The 22,994-nt window shown below is 38.2% G+C and overlaps 1 long non-coding RNA gene across 2 annotated transcripts in view; it reads left to right on the top strand.

Moving 5' to 3' along the window:
• The window catches only part of LOC107740338 (uncharacterized), a 50,029-nt gene extending 35,533 nt beyond the window's left edge, over positions 1-14,496 (top strand). The window contains exons 1-3 of one of the 2 annotated variants that reach the window (XR_001640076.1): positions 1,364-1,440; positions 6,139-6,227; positions 13,766-14,496. This is a non-coding gene — a long non-coding RNA (uncharacterized LOC107740338). Of the gene's footprint in view, positions 1-1,363; positions 1,441-6,138; positions 6,228-13,765 lie in introns of those variants that run through there. The other variant, XR_001640075.1, reaches the window with a different exon arrangement.
• The last annotated feature ends 8,498 nt before the right edge of the window (positions 14,497-22,994 follow it).

Genomic DNA, 22,994 nt, shown 5'->3' with positions numbered 1-22,994 from the left:
GGACTCGCAGAATCTGTTCGGATGAAGCCCACACTTCATCCTAATGCACATTGTATTCAAATACACTCTATCATTAGCGCTAATGGCTCTGTTTATCAGCTAGGTTATGACTGCCGATCCCACACACTGTAGCTTCAATTTCAAAACAATAAGAGTTTTTGTTTTACCCTCTCTGTTATTAAATTTCTAATGATTATGCATACGGTTATAGAAAATCCCAAACAACTAGGAATGATTTTGTGGCACTGTATGAAGAAACCTTGAAATTTTCTTTCAGAGGAGATGGCGAAACTTCTTAGATGAGGCTGTAGATCACCGTAAGTTGTTATAGGTAAGTATTAAGAGAAGAATGAAAATATTGTGGAATGCATACTGTGCTTTTCTGCACTGGCATAAATGAATAAAGTAATTGGCCCCACCCCAAAAAAGAGTCCCTTATCTTCGTTGTCATGGTGAGTGTGTCAAAACGGCCCGTTGTCTAGACCTGTATTTTAAATGGTGATGCTCTGCAGTGCTGGATGCATTTGATTGGACGCTTCATTAATGAGTAGTTGGAGAATGGTCTGTACATAGCAGGCAGACAGGAGAGAATGGATAATTACCTCACTCTCCTGGAAGGTTTTCCAGCCTGTTCCTTACACACACTGACAGACCAGAGACAGAAAAAAGACAAAATTGCCTAGAAGTCTTACTTTGAGGTTTAACTGACTGTCTGTATTAGTAGAGGTTGTATTGGAGGATAATGATGACAGGCCTTGTATAGGTCAGTCGAACGACCGCGGGAAACTGATTTGACAAAGACATATTGTCGTGTTTCACTCTGCTCTCTTCGATTGCTTAGAAATTATTTAGCTGTTTTGCAACCTTAAGACTGCAATCAAGACGTGTACAGTTAGGGATTTCAAGATATTTTATTAAGCATGCTATAGTCACATCCAGATATTTCATGGACCATCTGGTTGATATTGCTCACAAAAATAACAATGCCTGGCTAAAATTGCTTTCTCGAACAGGTGTTTATTAGTCCTCAGAGAAACAATGTCTTGTGTAGAGGTACCAGGTTGATTAAAATAGCATTTAGGGGAAGATTTGTCAAAGTGTGTAAATGTAGGACATATTTGAAAGATGTTCAAGAGTTTTGAGACTCTTAGTAAATGGGAAATTTTTTTTATTATTCCTCCCAGCATTGCTAATGTCTCTACAGGGCCTGTCTTGGTCAACAAGGTATAAGGTTCTTCATCTGAAGGACTGTGCTGAATAACCAGCATTTATGCTTTTGAACAGCATCTATGCCAGACTTATATCCCTTTTTATTTAAGCAATATCTGTTTTCTTGTTTTCTGTTCTAATTCCAGTTGTTGTAGAGGGCTTGGGAAAACTTTGGAGAAGGATCTTGCAGCATCCCTTCATTGGACTACAGCTGGCTAGTGGATTACTGAGGTAGTTTATCTGTGTTAACATGTACATATATCATAGTATTATCTTTAAAATTTTAAGTGACATTGCTTTAAAGGGGATGAATTTTCAGGCAAAACTTCTCAGAGAGGTTTTTAGTGTGCTGATGGCATGTTTTACTTTAGTGTTAGACTGTCAGCACTGAAAACTCTTTCTGAAAAGCTGTGTTCCTAAATTCATCCTTTTTAAAACACAGCCAGCCATCAAAGCACCACTGGTGTAACAAATTCAGCGCTTCAGTAATAAACTTAAAGACAATTACTGTCAGATTTAAAACTGCCTTATTTCGGGCAATGACCCTGTTATTATGCATATAGCATTTGTTTATGAGGACCATTATAGATTTGTTGCCATGAAAGTTTATTGCTATTTAATCTATTTATTTGTTAATTAATATCTGTCAGTTTCCCCACTGAAAACTTGAGCATTCTTGGATGCATTCTTTTTTTGGCAGTTGTGTCTAAGCTTGTTGTGTTTTTGCCATTAACATTATGTTTTTTTTTTTATTAACTTGAGAGCTCTGTATTCTAAAGTTTTTTGTTATGCTTGTAATCAAACAAAAAAAAGGAGTGAATAGTTGACTAATTGTTTGGATAACCCAAATTTTAGTGGATTTTTAAAGTATGCAGTTACACATTCCTGCCCTCTTCCATCCGAAGTTCTATCATGTAATAATCAGCTTCAATTAGTTAACTTGTTAAGTAGTTTTGGAGGAAACTTACAGCAAGATCTCATGCTCATGTCCTCACATTGCAAACAGTAAGCCAAATCTATTCACTTTTATCACTCTTGTGGATTGAAAGTGACCACCGGTCAGTGGCTGGGAATGTGTAACAAACTATTATACAGTAAATAAAGGTTTTTAGAGCCGTCACTGAGCCATTTCTGTAGTGTTTGCTGTGTGTTTAAAAGCTGCAGAACATGTCCCTCAGGTCTTGTTGCAGAAGCAGAGAAATCATTACATAGGCTACCTGAGCCAGCAGAGCAATGGGAAATTCAAACTACTAACACACAAACACATGTATACACGCCAGACCACCTGCTTCCTTCTCAAGGGCTCTGTCCAGCACAGCTTGAGGTTAGAACCAACCACATCTGCCGTTGGTGTTCAGAGTAGAGCGCATGAGAGAGACAAAGAAAGCCAAGCCTGAGGCCTAGTGAGAACAGTTTGGAAAATCAGTTAGAGATCCTGTCTCCTTATGTGAGCACACACTGTCGCCCTGTAGGCTGGAATCGCAACAGGTTCCTTGTCTCAAACAGGCTAAAGACCCGGGGTATTATGACTGGGGAGAAATCTGACAATATTTAATGCTCAACATACAGCTATATTTCATGGTTTCAGTAAATACTATTTGTTTTTAGGGCGCTTGCTTTTGGTGTGGGCCCAAGCACATTTTACATCACAGTTGAGTTTGTGTGGTTTGGTGTGAGTGCAGTTTTCCAAACTCAGATGGGCAGTAGCGCACCAGAGACCGGTTGAAAAGGTGGTCTGGGGTAAAAACTATGACATGGTTCGGAATTGGTCTGAAAGCAATCTGTGCTAACTTGTGTAAGTGAACTATTAATATTGGTTTAAAAATCACATCTTTGCATGCTCTGTTCTCACTTACTATACTATAATGTAAAGGCAAAACATAGTAGCTACATATATACTATATATATATATATATATATATGTGTGTGTGTGTGTCCCTGGACCACAAAACCAGTCTTAAGTCGCTGGGGTATATTTGTATATAGCTTGGGGCTGATAATATACTGTACTGGTTTTGAAAGCTATTTGAATATTTATTTGGCAGGAAATCATATTACAGGAAATCATATAACAATATTATGTAGCAATAGCCAAAAATACACTGTATGGGTCAAAATTATTGATTTTTCTTTTATGCAAAAAATCATTAGGATATTAAGTAAAGATCATGTTCCATGAAGATATTTTGTAAATTTCCTACTGTAAATATATTAAAACTTAATTTTTGATTAGTAATATGCATTGCTAAGAACTTCATTTGGACAACTTTAAAGGCGATTTTCTCAATATTTAGATTTTTTTGCACCCTCAGATTCCAGATTTTCAAATAGTTGTATCTCAGTCAAATATTGTCCTATCCTAACAAACAATACATTAATGTTTAGCTTATTTATTGAGCTTTCAGATTATGTATAAATCTCAATTTCGAAAAATTGACCCTTAAATGTTATTAATTGTATTCTTATTATATAAAGTATTTTATGAATTATTTAATTAATTAATTAATTAATTAATTTTGAAGTTTTCTGCAGACCTCCTTGTGGCCTCTATAAAAACTGATCAAATCAATCCATATTCAATCAGAAACTTTTTTTCTCAGTTGCAGTGTTAGTTACTGCTGTTTGCTTTTACGCATAGTGTAGTGCATTTTTCATAGCTTCCTGTATCCGTGTAAATTGCCTTTGGTGATTTTTGCATTATTTGGCTCTCTTACAGTGCATCTGGGGCAGACAAACACAAGTGCTGTTCTATGCATGTGAAGTTTTAGTGCTAAATCCAACGTGACAGAAACATGAATAAAACAGTGAAGCTGGCATCTTCTCATCCTGAGTTTGTTACCCAGCTACAGAGGTATACAGCTTCTGTCAGTTCAACCGGTTGTACTCACGTTGATGTACTGCAGTTCAGACCCAAAAGTATATAGCGAACTCTGGTTTGGATCAAGCAGGGTGCGACATTAAGTGACTTAATGTGGGCAGAAGAGGAGATTTTTAGCATTCAGGATAGTGTTCAACTTTTCATTGATTTCCTGAGCAGTGATGTACTCGCCTGACTTCTATGACAGTATTTCCATGTCATGTGTTAAATCGCGGTAATTAAAATGTCATCAGGGCTTTGTAATATTATTTAGTTCGCTATCAGCCTCAGGTTCTAAATCTCACGCATTAGTACACAGGCAAATCATCTCAAACACTCAGAAACCCTGGTCATTTAGTGCTTGACCTAGCGTGGGTGTGTTGGCGGCACTGTCTATTTACAGATAAATGCTTCTTCTGGCCCATGGCTGGTATGGTGTAGTGACCTTCCCAGAGACCTGAGGGGCAGGGTGTTCAGAATCAGGGCTGCTGACCAGTGAGGTCACGCTGGTGGGTAAAGCTTTGTGGAGCCATTCCAAACAAACACTCTGACCCCACCATTCAGTCCTCTACCCGTTTTCTCTGTTCCTTCCTCTCTATTTTGAATCATTCAGCCTTGTTTCCATTTTTAAGGTTCGGTGAATCACATTGTAACTACAGGGAGCGCTGACATTTAAAGAGACTGGATGAGAAGCAATTAGCATGCTTTGCAAAACAATTAGAACACACTGACTACACCGATGATCAAACACTGGCCCCGCAGAGTGTTTACTGAAACAGCCGTCGCCCACAAGCATAGCTCAATGACCACGCCTGTAGCAATCCACTGCTTCCTCAGCAAAATCCACCTCCGCTCTATCTTTACATGTTCACCATAAAGCAAATTTATATTATTTTGAGTAAATTGTTGCATGGACATACTTTTGAGTTGACTGGATATTTTTTTAAATAAACGATACAAATAAATAAATAAAGTTAGCCTGACTTTGACAAAGACTTCAGGCTGTATTAAACCCCACAGCAAACCTTAAAATTAAACCCAAACCCAAAAATTCCAATTCTGCTATATTTTACTCACCCTCATGTCATTCCAAACCTCAGTAACTTTCTTCTGTCAAACATGCACACACAAATCTATATTTTGAAAAATGTCAGTTTTTTTTTTTTTTGGTTCATAGAATGGAAGTCATCGGGGGTTTGGTCCCTTACTGATTTTCAGTGTATGGTCAAAACATTAAAGCAAAATATCTTCTTGTGTTTCAGAGAAGAAAGTACTCTACTGTTTGAAAGTTTGGGATCAGTAAGTTTATGTTTATTATCACCAAGGCTGTGTTTAAATACAGTAAAACAGTAATGTTGTGAAATTATTATTACAATTTGAAATATTTTTTTTCTCTTTTAATATATACATTTTATTATATGTAATAAAATGTAATTAATTCCTGTGATGGCTAAGTTGAATTTTCAGCAGCCATTACTCCAGTCTTCGGTATCACATGATCCTTCAGAAATCATTCTAATATGCTCAAGAATAGTGCTCAAGAAAAAAAAAATTGAATTAATTTCAATGTTGAAAACTGTTGTGCTGCTTAATATTTTTGTGGAAACTGTGATTTACCTTATTTTCCAGGATTCTTTGCTAAATAGTTTAAAAGAACAGCATTTGTTTGTAATATAATTTTGTTAAAAAACCTATGTACCTACAAATTTATTTTATAAGTGGTTGGTCTACCCATCGCAATGTCTCATTGTCTTTACACAAAGAGTTTGACACAGTACCCTGATGCTTATTGAGCTCACAGGTAGCTTGGACAAAAACTCTGATTAACTCAGAGATTTTAGTGCTTTTTGTGCTCGTTTCTTAACTGTGTCATGCCTATTTAGGAGTTAAAACACAATAGCAAATTTAATTTTAAGGGTCATGTAAAACGGTTGTTAAAAACTACTGTTTTTGTATGTGTACATCAAAACATAATTAGAGAACCTCAGGGAAATAAAGCTCAAAATGCTTTTAAAAATGACGGCATGACTCCTGTAAGTTTATTAATGAGCTCTTCTTCTCTTTGTTCACAGTGCTGGCATACAGTGAAGTGCAGCTGCAGCAGATAGGAAGAATGCATCATGGAGTTGCTGGGAGGACTGGAGGAAGCTGCTGGGATAAGGTACTGGATCAGTGGTGTCACGAGACGCAGACAAAGAATAATAGAATCTGCATAATATTCCTTCCCCTGTCTCCCTCAGTGCCACACTCTCCCGCCCCACAGGGCATTGTGGATAATATATAGAGGTGATCAAGATGCGCTGGGCTCATGTGCCTGTTTATGGTAGAAATAAAGTGCAGCATAAACTGCAAACAAAGCAGCCGGAGAGGCGCTTAATGGCCTCCTCCTCCATCTTCTCTATACTGTCTTCACTGTCTCTCTCTCTCTAACTCTGTATTTCTTACTCTCTCGCTTTCTCTGCTCGCTCACATCCTTTCTTTCTCTCCCCCTCTCTGTCTTTTTTCTCTTTTAAACAAGAAGCTGGACCACTGAGATCATTTGCTATTTTCTGCTTGTCTCTTGACAACCTGACAGCAAATTACAGAGGCATTTTTGTCGTCTGGTAAAATGTCTCTCAGTGGTCATTTCATTAAAACTCTTTCTATATTGTAAGCAATCCCCACCTGTCTTTGTTTGCATGAGTGTGTGTAGGTTTATTGTCATATCTAGAGCCTCATTTGGATCTCATAGTCCCAGACTCATAACCACTCACGACTATGAAATGGCATACTTAATGGCACTTTTCTCGAGTTTTTCTGCTCACTGTTTTGTACAGTTAGTCAATGGACTTCATTAATTGCGTGATGTGTGTGATTTTTTCACTAATGAAATACCTTTATCTTGTTCAGTTTAATATGTAGCGACAACTCTAAGTAAGCCATTTGTAGGTTGATTTCCCAGAAAAGTGTAAAATATGTGCCTTTATGACATTCATTAAAACTTTTTTCATTTGAGCCAAGGGAGTCTGAAATAACTGGAGAAAGTTATCCATTAGCATTCCTAGACATCTCAGTTTTCCAGCTGGTGCAGGACTCTCTGTACAAGTGCAAGACTTCTCTATCTTTGCTAATGGAACTTACACTAAATTTTTTTTCCAGAGCGGTGAATGCCATGTGACTAATCACTCAGGAGCCACAGGAAATCATGATGACATCATGATGCTGTCAGTCCCACACCCATTATCCTGAGCTGTGACGTTGAGGGCAGCAGAAACTCCATTTCACGCTTTTAAGACCTCTCCAAACAAATGGCCTCTGGTAAAAAGTAATATAATATAATTAAATATTTCAAATTTAAGTAACAAAGTTGGGATTCACATCATCTTTTGCATGACCATCAGTGGAGATAGAAGCTTTTAGCAGCCATGTAGCATAGTTACAACTATCTATCAGCAGGGGCTAACTGGGCCATGATAACCAACCAAACCATGAGACCTTTAAGAGATAGTTCACCCAAAAATGAAAATTCAGTCATCATTCACTCACCATCATGTCATTCCTGTATGACATTCTTCCTCGGAAAAATATACTTTGAGAAATGTTTCAGTGATTTTTGTCCATACAGTGGAAGTCAGTGGTAACCAAAACTGTTTGGTTACCAACATTCTTCAAAATATCTTCTTTTGTGATACAGAGAATAAAGAAAGTCATTTAGTTTTGGAATGACATGAAGATTTTTGGGTGAACTATCACTTTAAGCTTAACCAACGACCACAAGTGTTTGGGGTCGGACTATTTGTTTGTCTGCCCAATGGCGGAATGGAGGAGCAGAATTTAGTTCAGAATTTAAGTATCAGGATTTTTGTGCATGCCTGTGCATTTCTCAGTCATTCGGTTTTATGAAATACAGACCACTCTTTTTTGACTCAAGAGCTGAAATTAAAAAGGTCTTTGATCTTGCCCTGGTTCTGGTCTGTAGCCTTATTCCTTGTCATTACAGTAGATTATCATCAGTCTTGTTCCAATATATTTGTGCTTGGACGTTGTCTCACTTAGACTGATAAGAGAACTCAATATGAGCTCTTATATTAAGATATAAGCCCATAATGACAACCCAGTTATAGAACGTTAATGCTCTTTGAACTTTCAACCATAAGCAGCCAGTCATCCGCCCCATCATCAAAGGTTCAATCAGTGACCCACAACCTTAAATATACATTGTCAGTCATTAGTTTTAGTCTTAGTTGAACCGTTGGAACAGAATTGGTGCAGTGCTGGCATGGACATAGCGGCTAAACATTTGTTGGATCTAAGTATGTAATGAGTTAATCGATTAGAGCTGGGCTCAAGGACTACACCGTCTCATAACAGGGCTTCCACAGCCCAACTCCCTTTGCTGAGGGAGTTCAGCCCTGATTATCAGAGGGGCTTGGCACTGAAAGACTGGAGCTTACCCGTTCTCTGGATGTAATATTAGGAGCAAGCCACCAGAATGATTTCACATAGCATGGTCTAAATCCCTCACAATTGACTACAAATCTGAGCACACTATTCTTGAGCCTAATCCAGTTTACTCTCTATCTCTCCCTCTCTGTTATAAGTGCATGTATATATGTGTGTGTGCGTATAAGAATGTTTACTTAGATGGTAAATGTGTTGATAAACCCAAGTTTCTTAAGTCTCCGTTTACATTAAGGCTGTGTGAGTGTACAGCATGCTGATTCATTTTCAACCATGCAAATGAAATTAGACTCCATTAGTCCTGCTCGAATTAACCTCTATCTTTACAAACATCAGCACATTCATATACTTCATGCTAATATAATTCGCGAAAATATAAATATCTGTTCAATTACATTCAGCCTTCCTTTTTTGTCTTTCCATTGCCTTTCTCCTCTAGTGTGTTTTAGAAATATCACACAAGCAAGACTGAAAAAACTGCCTATTTAACATCACCTGCCTTTCAGCAAATACAGTAGAACTGCTGGCCACTTCATTAATATTAATGAGCTAACTGTTAGATTTGTCCCTCCCATTTTTCAGATCAATATGAAATCAAACTTTTATTAGCACCTTTGGAAGGCAGTTTGTTCAATCAGATTAGAGGACCCAGAACTAATTATTGTTTAGGATATGATATGATGAATGATAATTGCCATCAGCTCTTTAGCAGCGAGAGGTCACTTATCATTTCCTGCCGGCCTTTCTTCCACTTTTGTCCATCTGGTTCGCTGCTGGATAAGACAAAAGGGCAAAGTCTTTGTGGGATGCAATATAGATCTCTCCAGTTATCTAGGCTATTTATCACCGGATCTCTCTACACTTTCTGATTTTGATTCTAGTCTTTAAATGTTCATTGGGTTTCCTTGTTGATACACATTATTTACTTTACCTAGTGGTGCCGATCAGGGACGAATTTAGTGAATCAGGGGCCCCAGGCAAAATATAGGAATGGGGCCCTACACATTTGCACACATTTTCCTAGATCAACCTTGAGGTTCCTTTTTTGTTGTGATGCTTGCTGCTGCACAATGGTGCCCCATAGTTGTGTCCAATGTTTCTACATATTTAATGTACATGTTATAATGTTACAGCTTCAGATGCATAATATTTTCATCTCCTTCAAGCAGAATACACAAAAAGCACGTTCAATTCGGACGGTTGTCGTGGTAATATACACACCGTAAACAGCAACCGTTCGCGTGTCAGTGCTTAATGCACATCTCCTATATGAAAAGCATTTTAGGGAGCCCTTGGCTTTTGGGGGCCCAAGGCGCTCGCCTACCTTTGCCTAATGAGTAAGTCCGCCCCTGGTGCCGATGGTATCTGCAGAGTGGTTTTGTGGTATTTTTGTTTGTTTTCACTTAGGCTGTACCCTTTCCAGCTGAGCTGATTGAATGAAGGGCATTCTTTGAAATGAATGATTGTCTTGTTTGAGTGAAAATCACTAAATATTCATGAAGTGAGCGAGAGAAAAACAGAGAGATAAAAAATAATCCGAGAGTGAGAGGCAGAGAGATACTGAAATAACAGAGTCAATGTTTGGTCTGTACGTGAATCTAAGTTACTGTCATTAAATACGCTACATGACCGAAAGAAATGTGGACACCGAGCACCATATGTTTTTTGAACATTTAATTTTAAAACTGTGAACATTAATATGAAGTTGTGTACCATTCAGAATTGAATTAAAAATGCATTTAAGTTCCAGTTCAGTTCCTGAATTTGAAGTGGATTTGAACTGAAGCAGAATACAGGATACAGAATTGCATTTGGATACAGTTTGAATTTGCATGAAAGCACATAGAATTAAACTGAATTGAAATTCACAGAAATAAAGAAAAAAAGCAGTGATGGATGGACAGGTGGATAGATAGATAGATGGATTTACACTCATGAATTTAAAGGGAGTCAATTTGGTTGTCAGTCTCAAACACTGCGTGGACGTATCTACAGTCTAGAAGTGGTATGACAGAATCTGACTGATTATGTCAAGCTGGTCTGTGATTGGACAGTACTAACTGAATTGTTTCTACCTGTTTCTGATCTCATATAGACTGATAACATGAGAGTCTCATTTGCTAGACAAATGGATTTTTTGTTGTGTGTGTGTGTGTCGCATGGGCCTAATGAGGCAGCAGGACACACAGAGGAGAGAGCTGCTATACCTGCACAGCATGGACAGTCAGCAGGGGTGGACGAGAGTTTAGCAGTACACACACTGTGCAGAGCAGCTGTCATCACATCCGCTTACACACACACAAATACTTTCATACTGAGGTGTGGCTGCTGAAGTTTAGAGAAAAGAGAGGCAGATGCTGTTGGAAGCGACGCAGTGTGGAGCCCCTTGTTTTTCACACCAGACACACACACACACACACACACACACACACACATACACACTCACACACACTCACACATACAGCTGGCTGTGTTGGAAGAAGTACAGGTTGAATGTGACTTATTATCTAAGCAACGCAATTTGTAATCCTCCTCTTTCCTTCTTTCCATACTTACGGGTGTGCTTACTAAGAAATATGGCATTAAATTTTGTACATAAGTAAAATTCCACATAGCGCTTGAAAGAACTGTAGTTTTGTGCTACATCAATTGAGTTCTTTTGATGTTTGAATGTGTTTTAAAACTTATTATAATTTCATAAATGTATATTATATACACTACAGATCAAAAGTTTGGAATAATTACTTTTTATAAGTTCTTAAAGTTTCTTGTGCTCACCAAGGCTTCCTTTATTTGGTCAAAAATACAGTATAAACAGTAATATTGTGAAATATAAGTACAATTAAAATTTTTGTGGAAACATAATGTTCAAAAGACTTCTATTTCAAATAAATGTTCTTTGAACTTTCTATTCACAAAGAATCCTGAAAAAATGTAGCATGTTTTCCACAAAAATATTAAGCAGCGCAAATTGTTTTCAACATTGATAATAATAAGAACCATTATTAATAATTGAGCACTAATAATAATTGCTAATAATTAAGCACCACATCAGCATACTGTATTAGAATGATTTCTGAAGGATCATGACACTGAAGATTTAATTAATTGCTCCTGAAAATTCAGCTTTGCCATCACAGGAATAAATTACATTTTGAAATATATTAAAATAGATGGTGAGCATAAGAGACTGCTTTTAAAAACATTAAAAAATAAAAATGTTGAATATAATTGTTTATGAATTTGACAGGGTTTGTATATTTTAATATTTTATATTTTAAAGTTTAGATTTGTTTTTTGTGTTTGTACTTTTTTAAATCATAATTTATTGAAAATAAAAATAACAATAAAAATGTACTTTAACCGTAAATTAAAAACAAGCAAAGAAAAAAAAAATAAAAAACTGACATTGACGAATAATTTGATTCAGCTTTTCACTTTTTAGATGGCAATATTGTTATCTATTATAACCATATCTTACTAGCCCTCTGCTTCTTTCTCTCTGTTTTCAATCTTCCTCTCTCTCTTTTGCCATTTAGAATGCTTGATGTGCTTGTGTGGCTGACAATGAGCTTTCACACTCTGCTGTCAGAGTGAAGTGATAGGAGAAATGACAGACAGACAGACAGATGCCCACTGCTCAGCCCTCTTTGGCATACAGAACAACCACACCACAGCAAACCATTCAGAAAACGTTTTGTTTGCCTTTCCCTCCATTTGACCTACACAATATTGCTAAAAATAAGTGGCCACCCAGACACCTAACCAATATGTGCTTGTTGAGCTTTAATAGAGAGTCGGTCCACCATAACAACTCGGTTGACTGAGATGATGGCATAGGTCGCAGCACCTCACATTTATGTCCTGCCTGTTTTTCTCTCTAGTCATCCATCCCTCCTCCATCCTGAGTGACAGTCCAATGTTAATCCTCAGGGTCAGGGGGTGGCTCACCCCTCCTTGCTGCCGTTGTCCTTGGCCCTGTTTCTTAATTCTTCCAGCACTCATTACATATGCCGCTGTGTGTCTGAGACAAGTGGCCATTTGAAACATACTACTGTGAGCACGCCTCGGTGGCCAGCGATAATTAACATCAGCTGGGGCAACACACATCTATACCTCCTTCTGAGAAATGCAGGATGATGTACTTGACACAAGGAGAGATGATTGAACAGAAGCAATAAGAGGTTAAAGGGTGGAGCTGAAGAATAAATAAGAATATAAGGAGAAGTTGATTGACCATGGAGGGTGGACGTTATTTCACTAGTATGAAATATCATCTTAATGGCCCTGAATGTGTCTTCATTGCTCCTGCCATAATCATAGAATAAGCTTAAATCTGTTAGGACTTCCATAGACTACCTATAGGTCGGAATGCTTCCTAGAATGCAGTGTGAATGTGTGCCAGAATGCACTTAGCTCTCGCTTCCGTTTTTACAGTCAGGGCAGGTCACCTCTGGCTGCCCACCCATTTTTTTCCAGGCTGTGAAAGATCAGCAACCTTTTTGTCTTTCAGTTGCGCAGTCTATATTCAGGGTCAGCCTGTCAACTTTGCTTTTTTGAGAAGAGGCAGAATTTTAATTTCTGCTTTCATGTCGTAAATGGATCACTGTGGGGCTTTCTTTGTTGTTAAATATTCTCGCAAAAGCTTCCTGTCCAGCAGGCCATGTCGGTCAGACATTATACAGCTCAAATAGATGAGGATTGGATCTAGTGCATTTAGGAGGAGACGTGGCAATTCTGGGCAGGAAAAATTATGGATGCAGCATGTTTTGCTGTGTAAAAAATATGCATTAATACTGGCATGTGATTGGCAGGGCTGGTTGGGAGGGATTTACTTGGCTAGGACATATGTAACTTGGACATGCATAAACATCTCACGTCCAGTATGTATTATTGCACAAGGGTTTGAATCAGGAGTATATCAGCGCAAAAGAGGGTCAGTTTGCATTATATCTGCTGCACTGGTCATGGAGTTTTGTTTTTGTTTTCTGCGGTCATCTAAAATAATAACTATAGCACTGACCATTCAAAAAACCTGTTATCATTTATTCACCCTCATTGTCGTTTTTGGGTGAATGATTTCTTTAGTACAAAAAAACGTTTTCTCTTTAATCTCTTAATATTTTTTAAAATAGCCCATATCTGCTTAATATATTCCAAACTTCCTCTCTCGCTCCCTCGCTTCTTCCTTTGATATCTTTTTAGATTTGAGTTCTTTTGTCTTTATCATTCGCTTTTCTGTGGTGGATCTTTTCACAGCGGGAATGATGACAGACAAACAGGATCTAGAGGCAGCACTCAATCCCGAGTCTAGAGGGTGGAGGAGACGCTGTGATGTGTCCGTGGTTGTGGTGGGCTCACGCTGAGCGGGGAGATTGAAGAGGGATACTCCAGAGCACACTCTCCATGAGCAAGGGAGAAAAGAGAGGTCTGTAATGTGGTGAGATGAAGGAGAAGGAGGGATAGATGATGTGGTGCAGCGGGTGGAGATGTTCTCGTAAGCTGGATGATCACAGCCACACGGGCCCCCCTTGTCTGCCGCCTCACTCCAAAACATCCCTAACAGATCAATCCATTACTCACTGAAACACACCGTGGCCTGTCTGTGATTTTTGTCTGGTGTTCACGCTGAGAGACTGCATGTTGCTCTACAGTTTTCAAGGCAAATAAATGTGAGCGGAAAACGAGAGGTAATATTAAATCAACATGATGTGGGAAGGTAATATCTTGTCTATGGTTCTGTCTTAAATAAGTCAAATTTTGCTCATGCCCAGTTTGTTTTGCCAGGTCATGGCACCAGAAAATCAGCAGCATACAAAACACATGAATGTAACATTGAAAAAAATGCACAGTAAGAAAAACCCTGACCTTGTGGGCCACTGTTGTCCATAGCAACAAACGGATGAACCACATTAACATAAGATATTATGGGAGAATTACAAGCAATTTTAGCTTTCTGACTTTCTTTTTGCTAATGGGTGTTTCTTCAACTTCAGGCACATTTGTTTTGGGGTTTTTTCCCTGTCTCGGGATTTTTTTTATACATTGATTTTTTATTTTCCTTTTTATTATATGAAAACTTCCTTGGAATCCTTTTACATTCATGCAATTTTGCAGATGTTTATCTAAATTGACTTTCCCTGGGAATCAAACCTTATTTATTTATTTATATACTTATATGATATAAGGACTTATATTTCCTATGATTTTCAAATGCCTTTATGTATAGATTTTGTTTTACCCTTATACCAGACCCAGTCTTTAGATCCTGAAATATGAAAATCCATCATTCAATTAATGCAAGTGACTAGTTACAAAGAGTGATTGTCCCACATTGGTGAATTAATTTCCACCACGCAGAACAATTTTTTTTTTATTTGTAAAGAATATAAAGAAAAATCTCTGTGAATATCCCTTGTGAACAGAATATTTTAATGCTCATCACTTCCAATCAAGCCATAATTTCATGAAATGATGCTAAAAGTGTAAAAAATATTACTTAAGTGTGTATTTGTGATTCATAAAATGCTAGCAATGTACTTAGCTATATCAAGAGTTGCTTATTTCATTCCAAAATGGTCAAATACCCTGTGCTTTGCCATCATTTCTACCACAGAATGCTGTTAAACACATCATTAGAGATGTAATGGGAATTACACCTGTGGTGACTTTTAGAAAAAAAATTACACAAAATTACAGAATTATCCTGTAATGCATGTATATTTTAAGAGAGTGCCCTTAATTGAAGAAACGGCCCACTAACAACAAACTTAATTTATTCATTATCTACATGAATAGCTGAGTCCTTTGTATTTACTTTGAGAGACCCAAATCCCCACCATTCCTGAAACCCAAGGAGAGAATGGCGCAATCATTTCCTAACATAAATTTTCAGCTACAGAAACATATTTGTCTGTCCTCCTCAATGACCTTCTCTCATCAAAAACATGTCAGAGAGGGAGGGATTGAGAGAATAAGCGCATGTAAAAAGCAGTACATTTCTCTCTCTTCTCCACACTGGCCTTGGGCTGTCTCTTCTGTTTGCATAAGGTCTTGAGCTCGATGAAAAGACCCAATGGCAAATACACCGGCATGCTCCCAGAAGTGCTTGTGTGTCTCTTTTGTGTGTGTGTGTGTGTGTTTGTGTCTTTGTATGTTTGAGTGCATGTTTGCATCTCTGTGTTTGTGTGTGCGCACTGCGCCACACTCCGCCGCAGCATTGTAGCCTCCGCATCAGCCTTCAGGAATGGGATCCTACACGCATTTGCAATACTTTCTCTTTTCTTCCTTTCAAATAAGTGGAAGACTGCTTTAATAAAGACATGTGAATCTGCTCTGAACAGAGCTCTGGCTCCACAGTACGGCAATATATTACATATCCCAGAACGGTTTCCTGCCTTGTTGAAACAAACCGCTTAATCCACCGGATGGTTTCCTGGTCTGGCCAAATGGTTTTCTAATTCAGAGCCCTGTCTTTAAAATATATCTTATTTATATAGCTGTTCTCCTCGTCCTTTTCCATCTTTCTGAACCAGAATTCACCCTGTCAATATCCATCTCTCTGCGTGCACCTCTGTATTCAGGTTCAGATTTGTCTTTATATGTTACAAAAGAGCACACAGAATGCCTGTCATTTGAAAGGTTACTTGGCTAATAGAATTGCCCCATATACAGGGATTGGTATACTAGGACAGATTGAGCCTGTCTCTTGAAACTTTCTCTTGAAATATTTCTAGTCCATCTGTTTAAACATTGCAATTTAGTGTGTAATTTTCAGGCAGCAAGGTGCAGAGGGAAAAGATGTAAGACAAGCAACATTGTGAGTATTTGCCCAACCTTTTTAAAAAGTCATGAAGTCTTGAACTGAAGTATCCATTATTAAAGCACCGGTTCAAATGGCTTCTTGTCCCTATGCGCAGATTCTCTCCTTTTTCTTTTTTTTTAAACCTAATACCTCTGGTACACCACAGTCTAGTGGGAAATGACCTGTATCATATGTCTTCTTTAGATTGTCAATACAGACCATAGTGATTATAGCCCCTGAGATGCCTATGATAAGTGTTTTTCATTTATGTTGATGGGATATTGATTGTGGAAAATACGGGTGATGTTGTTGGTGAAATTGGTTATGAGAAAATAAGAGAGGGACATGCATTGTAAAATTGTAAAATAGAATATGGTCATTATTGTTATAAGCAGCAGCTGGTTGGTAACCAATCATAAGTTCAGTAGTGAATATTTTAGTTAATTTAATTTCTGATAACTCCTGCTGTTTTCAGCATGGGAGCCACAAGGAGAAATTTTGTTTGGAAATTGGAAAAGAAATTACAGGAGGTTATTGGCAATAGCAGAGTGTAAGTTGAGAGAAGTGTAGATTATAAATACACTTCACCTGATACCAACAAGAATTGATCAAATTTGTTCTGTCTAAATTAAAAATGAAATATTTTACTCAGTGTATGTGTATTTTCTTTGTAATTTCAGGCTGCTTAGACAACACATTCTCACTCCCAACTCGTCACATATTGATGCTTGGTCAGGACCCTTTGGTGTCACTTTTTGATGCAGGGTGCCCCTTTAGCGTCATTTTTCGATGTGCAGGGTCCTCCATTGCTTTAAATAAGAAACCTTTGGTGTCAATATGCAGACACGAAAGGCACTCGGAATTTTAGCGTCATGATTAAATTATATATTGGTAATAATTTTGCCATTATTGCATATACTGTATATTGGGGTGTGATCTTTCAGTGTAAACAACAATTTTATTTACATTACACTATTTACACATTTTTATACTGCTTCTACTACTATTTACACATTTTTATACTGCCACATTTTTATACTGCTGTATTCTATGGTCAGTTTTTGCAGTAAATACCTATGACTGTACTTTTATTTGCCTGTTACCTGTTTTTTATTGTTGCGAAGTGGGTAGGTTTAGGGTAGGGTAGAGGTGGTGTTAAGTGCTCCAGAATATCTATGAAAGTATAAATTTATATAAAATGATTTCTATTTTTACACATGCATAAATGCGTCTTGATCTGATGCATAAAGGCAAACAACTGAAAGCAGTGGAGTACCCTAAACATCGAAAAGCGACGCCAAGGGGTCCTGACCAAGCGTCAATATGTGAAGAGTTGGGAGTGAGAACGTGTTGGCTTAGAGAATTAGGTTGTTTGCATAGCAATATGCTGACACCAAACTCTATTGCTGTGTATGGAGTGCTATTTGTATACAGATTTGCTGCACTGTCTCACGACTTTCACCCTCCCATTATTTCTTGTCATGTTTCTCTTGTCCCTAAAAATTAAAAAAAATACAATAAAACAAAGTGCAAGTGATTCCTGGCAAAATTTCTACTTGGAAAAGCCCATGGAGCTTAAAATATACACATATACTGTTATATAACATACTGTTCTATTTCCTGCCGCAAATGATAAAGTGTTCTGGTATGTAACGCTTGGGAAAACCGTTGCACCGTTTAGACACATTCGCCCACTTCCGTTCCATCTCTTCCATCAATACAAACACACTTTTACACCTGCTGAGTGAACACACACAAGAGTGGGACTCACACATGCAGTCTCATACTTTCGCATGAGAGTGTGGGAAGCATCACCATTCATTTTTCACACCCTTATCCTCACACTCCTGTTTAAGGAGTGTTGCAAGTTTTACAAAACATTTACCTATGTTACTTCTAATTGTATTTACTTTCGATCCTTTTGCAAAAACCACTGTGAACGATGCATTTTAAATGATAGATTATCAGTTATTGTATCAGGTTTCCATAAACCTGCGAAAATAGTGCAGCGTTTGTATTATATCCTGTTATTCAGCAATCGTGTAGCTACAGGTGGGCCTGGACACTCAGGCCTGGGCCCACCCACCTGTCAGTCAGGCCCATCCAGTCAATTGCCTCACAAGGTAGCCTAATGAGTGAATTATTTTGCAATTATCACAATACTTGACCTATAAAAATAAATCGTATTGTTTCTTGATTCTTTTTTGCCGTATAATGATGAAGATAAGTTAGTTTTGTAAGTAGTAGTGTCGTAGTGTATTTCACAGTCAGATTGCGAACAGCCCCTTGCCACGGTTATTATTATTATTATTATTTGTTCTATTACTTTTATTTTGCTGAGAAATCAAATACACTGCTAGACAATAACCAATAATTTGTATTCTATTATATTTTTCCTATATTCCTAATGACAATTTTATGATTTGTTTATATACTACATACAAACACTTTTTCCATTTTTATTATAAGGCAGAATAAGGCAGAAGAAATATACATCCTACTGTAATATATGCTATGTCAATTAGAACTGCATTATTCAGATGCTTTTTTATTACCTGGAGATGACTTGGAAAAACTCACATAAACCATATATTATCACAATCGTGTGTTTATTGCCTTCACGTTTCGTTAGTCAAAACGTTTCTATTTATTCAGCTTAGCTACAGCAGACATTGCTTTGGCTACAGTGATCGCTGGATGCCTTTATCCATATTAGGGTTCCGTTTCGAGCATTCACTCTACATTGTGAAGCATTCGCAGTGGGAACTCCTCCCTTTCTCTGAAAATCCTGAAACCTTATAGGATAACACCAGTACAATAAACTGGCCAATTGTCGCTAATTATGCAAATAACATGCAAATACTGATAAGTCTGCGGGCAGTATATAATGTGATGAGAGCGACAATTGCCTCAGAATCTTCTCCTTCACGCTGCCATCGTCGAAGATGCACCAGCAGATACGACAGCTTTTTCACTGCATCCGATGGCTACTATTTGCCGAATTTGCAGAAGGCGGCATTCTCTGAGTCTGACTGCATGCACTGTGCTGACTTGCCGGTATGCGATTTGAGGACTCAGAGGAGCATCACTCGTCGCCTTATGCGGACGAGGCTGAATGTCACCAGCGAACCTCTGGTGGGCCCTCCACTCCATCTGCCGTTGCACCTTTCGCTAGTCCTTTTCACTGACGAGAACCTGGAGGCTGCATCCCAGTTCGGTTCGGGTGATTTGGGACCACTTCGGGGAGGGAAGAGAGAGCATTGGTGATCCTTATTGCCCCAAACTGGCCAAATCAACCTTGGTTTCCGGACCTCAGGGAGATGCTGTTGGCTCCCCCTTGGCGAATCCCCGTCAGGGTGGACCTGCTGTCTCAAGCGAACTGCTCGATTTGGCACTCCAGCCTGGAGCTGTGGAGCCTTCATGTGTGGCTATTTCAGGGGTCCTAGAAGGGCTAAGCACCTAGCTGCCTCCCTGTGTACTTGATATGCTCACTGAATCTTGTGCACCTTCTACTAGGCATCTGTGCGCTCATAAATGAGGAGTTTTTGTGAAATGGTGCTGTGATAAAGATATCGACCCGGCAAGCTGTCCCGTGTCTGAAGTTTTATGTTTTCTGCAGCACAGGCTGGATAATGGGAGTCTACCATCAATGCTAAAAGTTTATGTGGCCGCCATTGCTTCCGGTTGACAGGTAATCGATCAGGAGGCACGCGCTGGTGTTTTAGATTTCTCAGGGAGCGAGGAGATTACATCCCCCACGCCCACCATCGGTGCCGCCGTGGGACCTAGCGCTGGTTCTGAAAGCTCTTTCTCTACCCCCGTTTAAGCCCTTGGCATCAGTTGCTATGAGGGAGCTCTCCCTCAAAACTGCTCTGCTTCTCGCTCTTGCTTCGGCTAAGTGCATAGGAGATCTGCATGCGCTCTCGGTGGACAGCGATTGCATTCACTTTGGGTCTGGGGACTGCAGTGTTACCTCTCCTGCCGAGACCGGGCTATGTGCCCAAATCTCTAAGCGCAGGTAATTTCTTTGCCCGCTTGCGCCGTTTGCCCTGCCAGTAACCGGAGACGATTTCCTGGCACGTCATAGGTTATTCGTTCTATGAGTCTGTTTTGGATTTTCTGCATGAGTGCGCCCTGCGGCTTCAAGTATGAATGAAACATACACTGCATGAAAGTGTTTAGCGCTAGGAAAGAAAAGTATCAAATGGCAGGGCATTTCCATCACTTGTGGAGGTGTTCGATGCATGCCCACACGATATCTTCCCTAGTGAAAAAAAATATGCTAAGTATACTTGCAGCCAGACTAATTGTCAGTATACTTTAAGTGTGTTAATGATTAGTTAACTTGAAGTGTGCTATTTTGGAAAAACTAATTTTGTACTAAGTATATTTTAATTCCACTGTGTGTGTGTGTGTGTTTGTTTGTGTGCGTGTGTGAATCCAATTAATAAAATGCGTTTCAGAAAGTGCATATCACCATGATTCTGTTACATTACAGGTGATGACAAACATGCATTGTGTGTTATCTGTTTGCTGTGAGGAAGCTCCGCTCCTGTCTGGCTCTTTTCTACAGGAACATTTCTAAATCTTACTACTGCAGGGAATTAGGGCCCAGTGAATGGGTAAATGGCAGATCAGGGAATGGACTGAGTCATTAATATCACACTCTCTTATCTGTTGCCCCTCTTGGTTAGATCAAGGTGATGTAATTCTTCCCGCTGGGGCAGGATAGCAGTTAGGATGCTGACAGAGCAGCTCAGTGGACTCAATCTGTCTCATCTGTTGCCCTCACCAGTATATTAAATTTGGAGATATGCTTCCCTATAACCCATAGGAATAGTGATGTCTGAATCTATATTAACGTGTTTCTGAAAAGGAATGGGCATGTTAATAGTTAATGTGGGTGCTGTCAATATTTGCAGCCCGCTTCCTATTTCCTCATATTTTTGTAGCCTCCAGTACTTTAGGCAAGGTTGCAAAAGGTTAAAGACAAAATAGAAATATGGATGTCCAGTTTATGTAATCCTCTTCAGCATTTTTGTTTGAGGTGGCTGTATGATGTCAGTATGTCTCCTTGATACAAATATATAAGCAACCATCAGCCGAAAAGGGCTCCTTAGAAGAGATAGGTAGTGTCTATCTCAGTTCCCCCACCAGTCTCTAGGCTAGAGGTAGTAGCCTGACAGGCAATAAATGAGAAAGTGGCTGCCCTAGTGAAAAAAAAATATGCTAAGTATACTTGCAGCCAGACTAATTGTCAGTATACTTTAAGTGTGTTAATGATTAGTTAACTTGAAGTGTGCTATTTTGGAACAACTAATTTTGTACTAAGTATATTTTAATTGTAATTAAATTGTAGTAAAGCATAACTTTAAGTGTATTTAGTGTACTTTTATGTGCTAAATTGGAACAACTTCAAGTACACTTAGTACACTTTAAGTATATGCCTATTTACATGCTTGATTAGTGATATTAAAGTGTACTTTTTTTGTATTACGAGTACATTACAAATTAATTATGAGTGTCTTTCGAACACACAAGCAATATACTATAAATGTATTATTTTTGAGTAAAAATATGCTAATTTTCCCCCAATGCTGAATCCACTTTTTAAGGTCATTACAATAAATACATAACTTCAATGACAGACAGAGACACATTATTAACAATTCAAACAGTGTTTATTTAAACCTCAAATGGTTTTAGCATTGCAAAACATAAAATGCACCAACCATGTTTTTAAATAAAAAGAACGCTGAAAGAAACAAACATCAAAAAATTAAAACATTTAGCAACAGCAGCAACACACAAACATCACTTTTTGCTGAATTTGATTTTGATTTTTTTTTTAGACTTTATTCCGAACGTAAAATAAATACAATAAAACAAAACAAAAACAATACAACACAATACAAAACCATTTTAAATTATACATGTCCAAAAAATATTGCAATTCTATAAAGAATTGCTCTTTGTTACAATTGCGCCTGATGGCCGCTCACACATCAGATGTACTTGTGTGTGGAAACTAACCTCAAAGTAAAAGAGGTAAGGTCAGAGGGCATGTTCATACAACTTTTTCTTTTTACTACATCAGACTGTAAATCTCCTGTATAAACCCGTACTACTTAATAGAATGAACATCATGATTAGCGGTGAAGAATTGTATCAATATGTCACGTCAATATTGTTTCCAGTGTATTAGTCAAACATACAGTATACAACAGAAGTGAGTACACCCATATAGCATCACTTTAAATCACATGATACAACACTATTCAAGTTGAAAAGAATAGTATTTATAGTACAGGTCAGGCTAAATTGTAATGTAGACACATGCATTTTCTGTAAAGCTGCTTTGAGAAGTTTACATCTCGCATAACACTAAAACCCATCAATTAAATCAATGTGAATTCTACTTAACTTACTTCACTTTAGGCCCGTAGTATTGCATCCATCTTGTTGCCATTGACATCCCAGCACTCCACGCTGCCTTTTCTCTATACCTGTTAAATTAGTTTCTGTGGGGCGAGTGTCGGTTAGATCTGTCAGCCGTCTTTCTGGTTTAAAAGACAAAAATCACCGGACTTGTTTGTCTGTCTCTGACTGAGAAAAGCACAAAAACTTTTTTATATGTTTTTTTATTTTCCCACTGACAAACTGTGGTGTAAAACACTGTATATT

The sequence above is a fragment of the Sinocyclocheilus rhinocerous genome, unplaced genomic scaffold, assembly GCF_001515625.1.
Source record: "Sinocyclocheilus rhinocerous isolate Xijiao unplaced genomic scaffold, SAMN03320098_v1.1 scaffold1426, whole genome shotgun sequence".
In the NCBI taxonomy this organism is placed as follows: domain Eukaryota; kingdom Metazoa; phylum Chordata; class Actinopteri; order Cypriniformes; family Cyprinidae; genus Sinocyclocheilus; species Sinocyclocheilus rhinocerous.
Note: the sequence above shows the minus strand (reverse complement) of the source record. Positions and strands in the feature narration are given on the sequence as shown.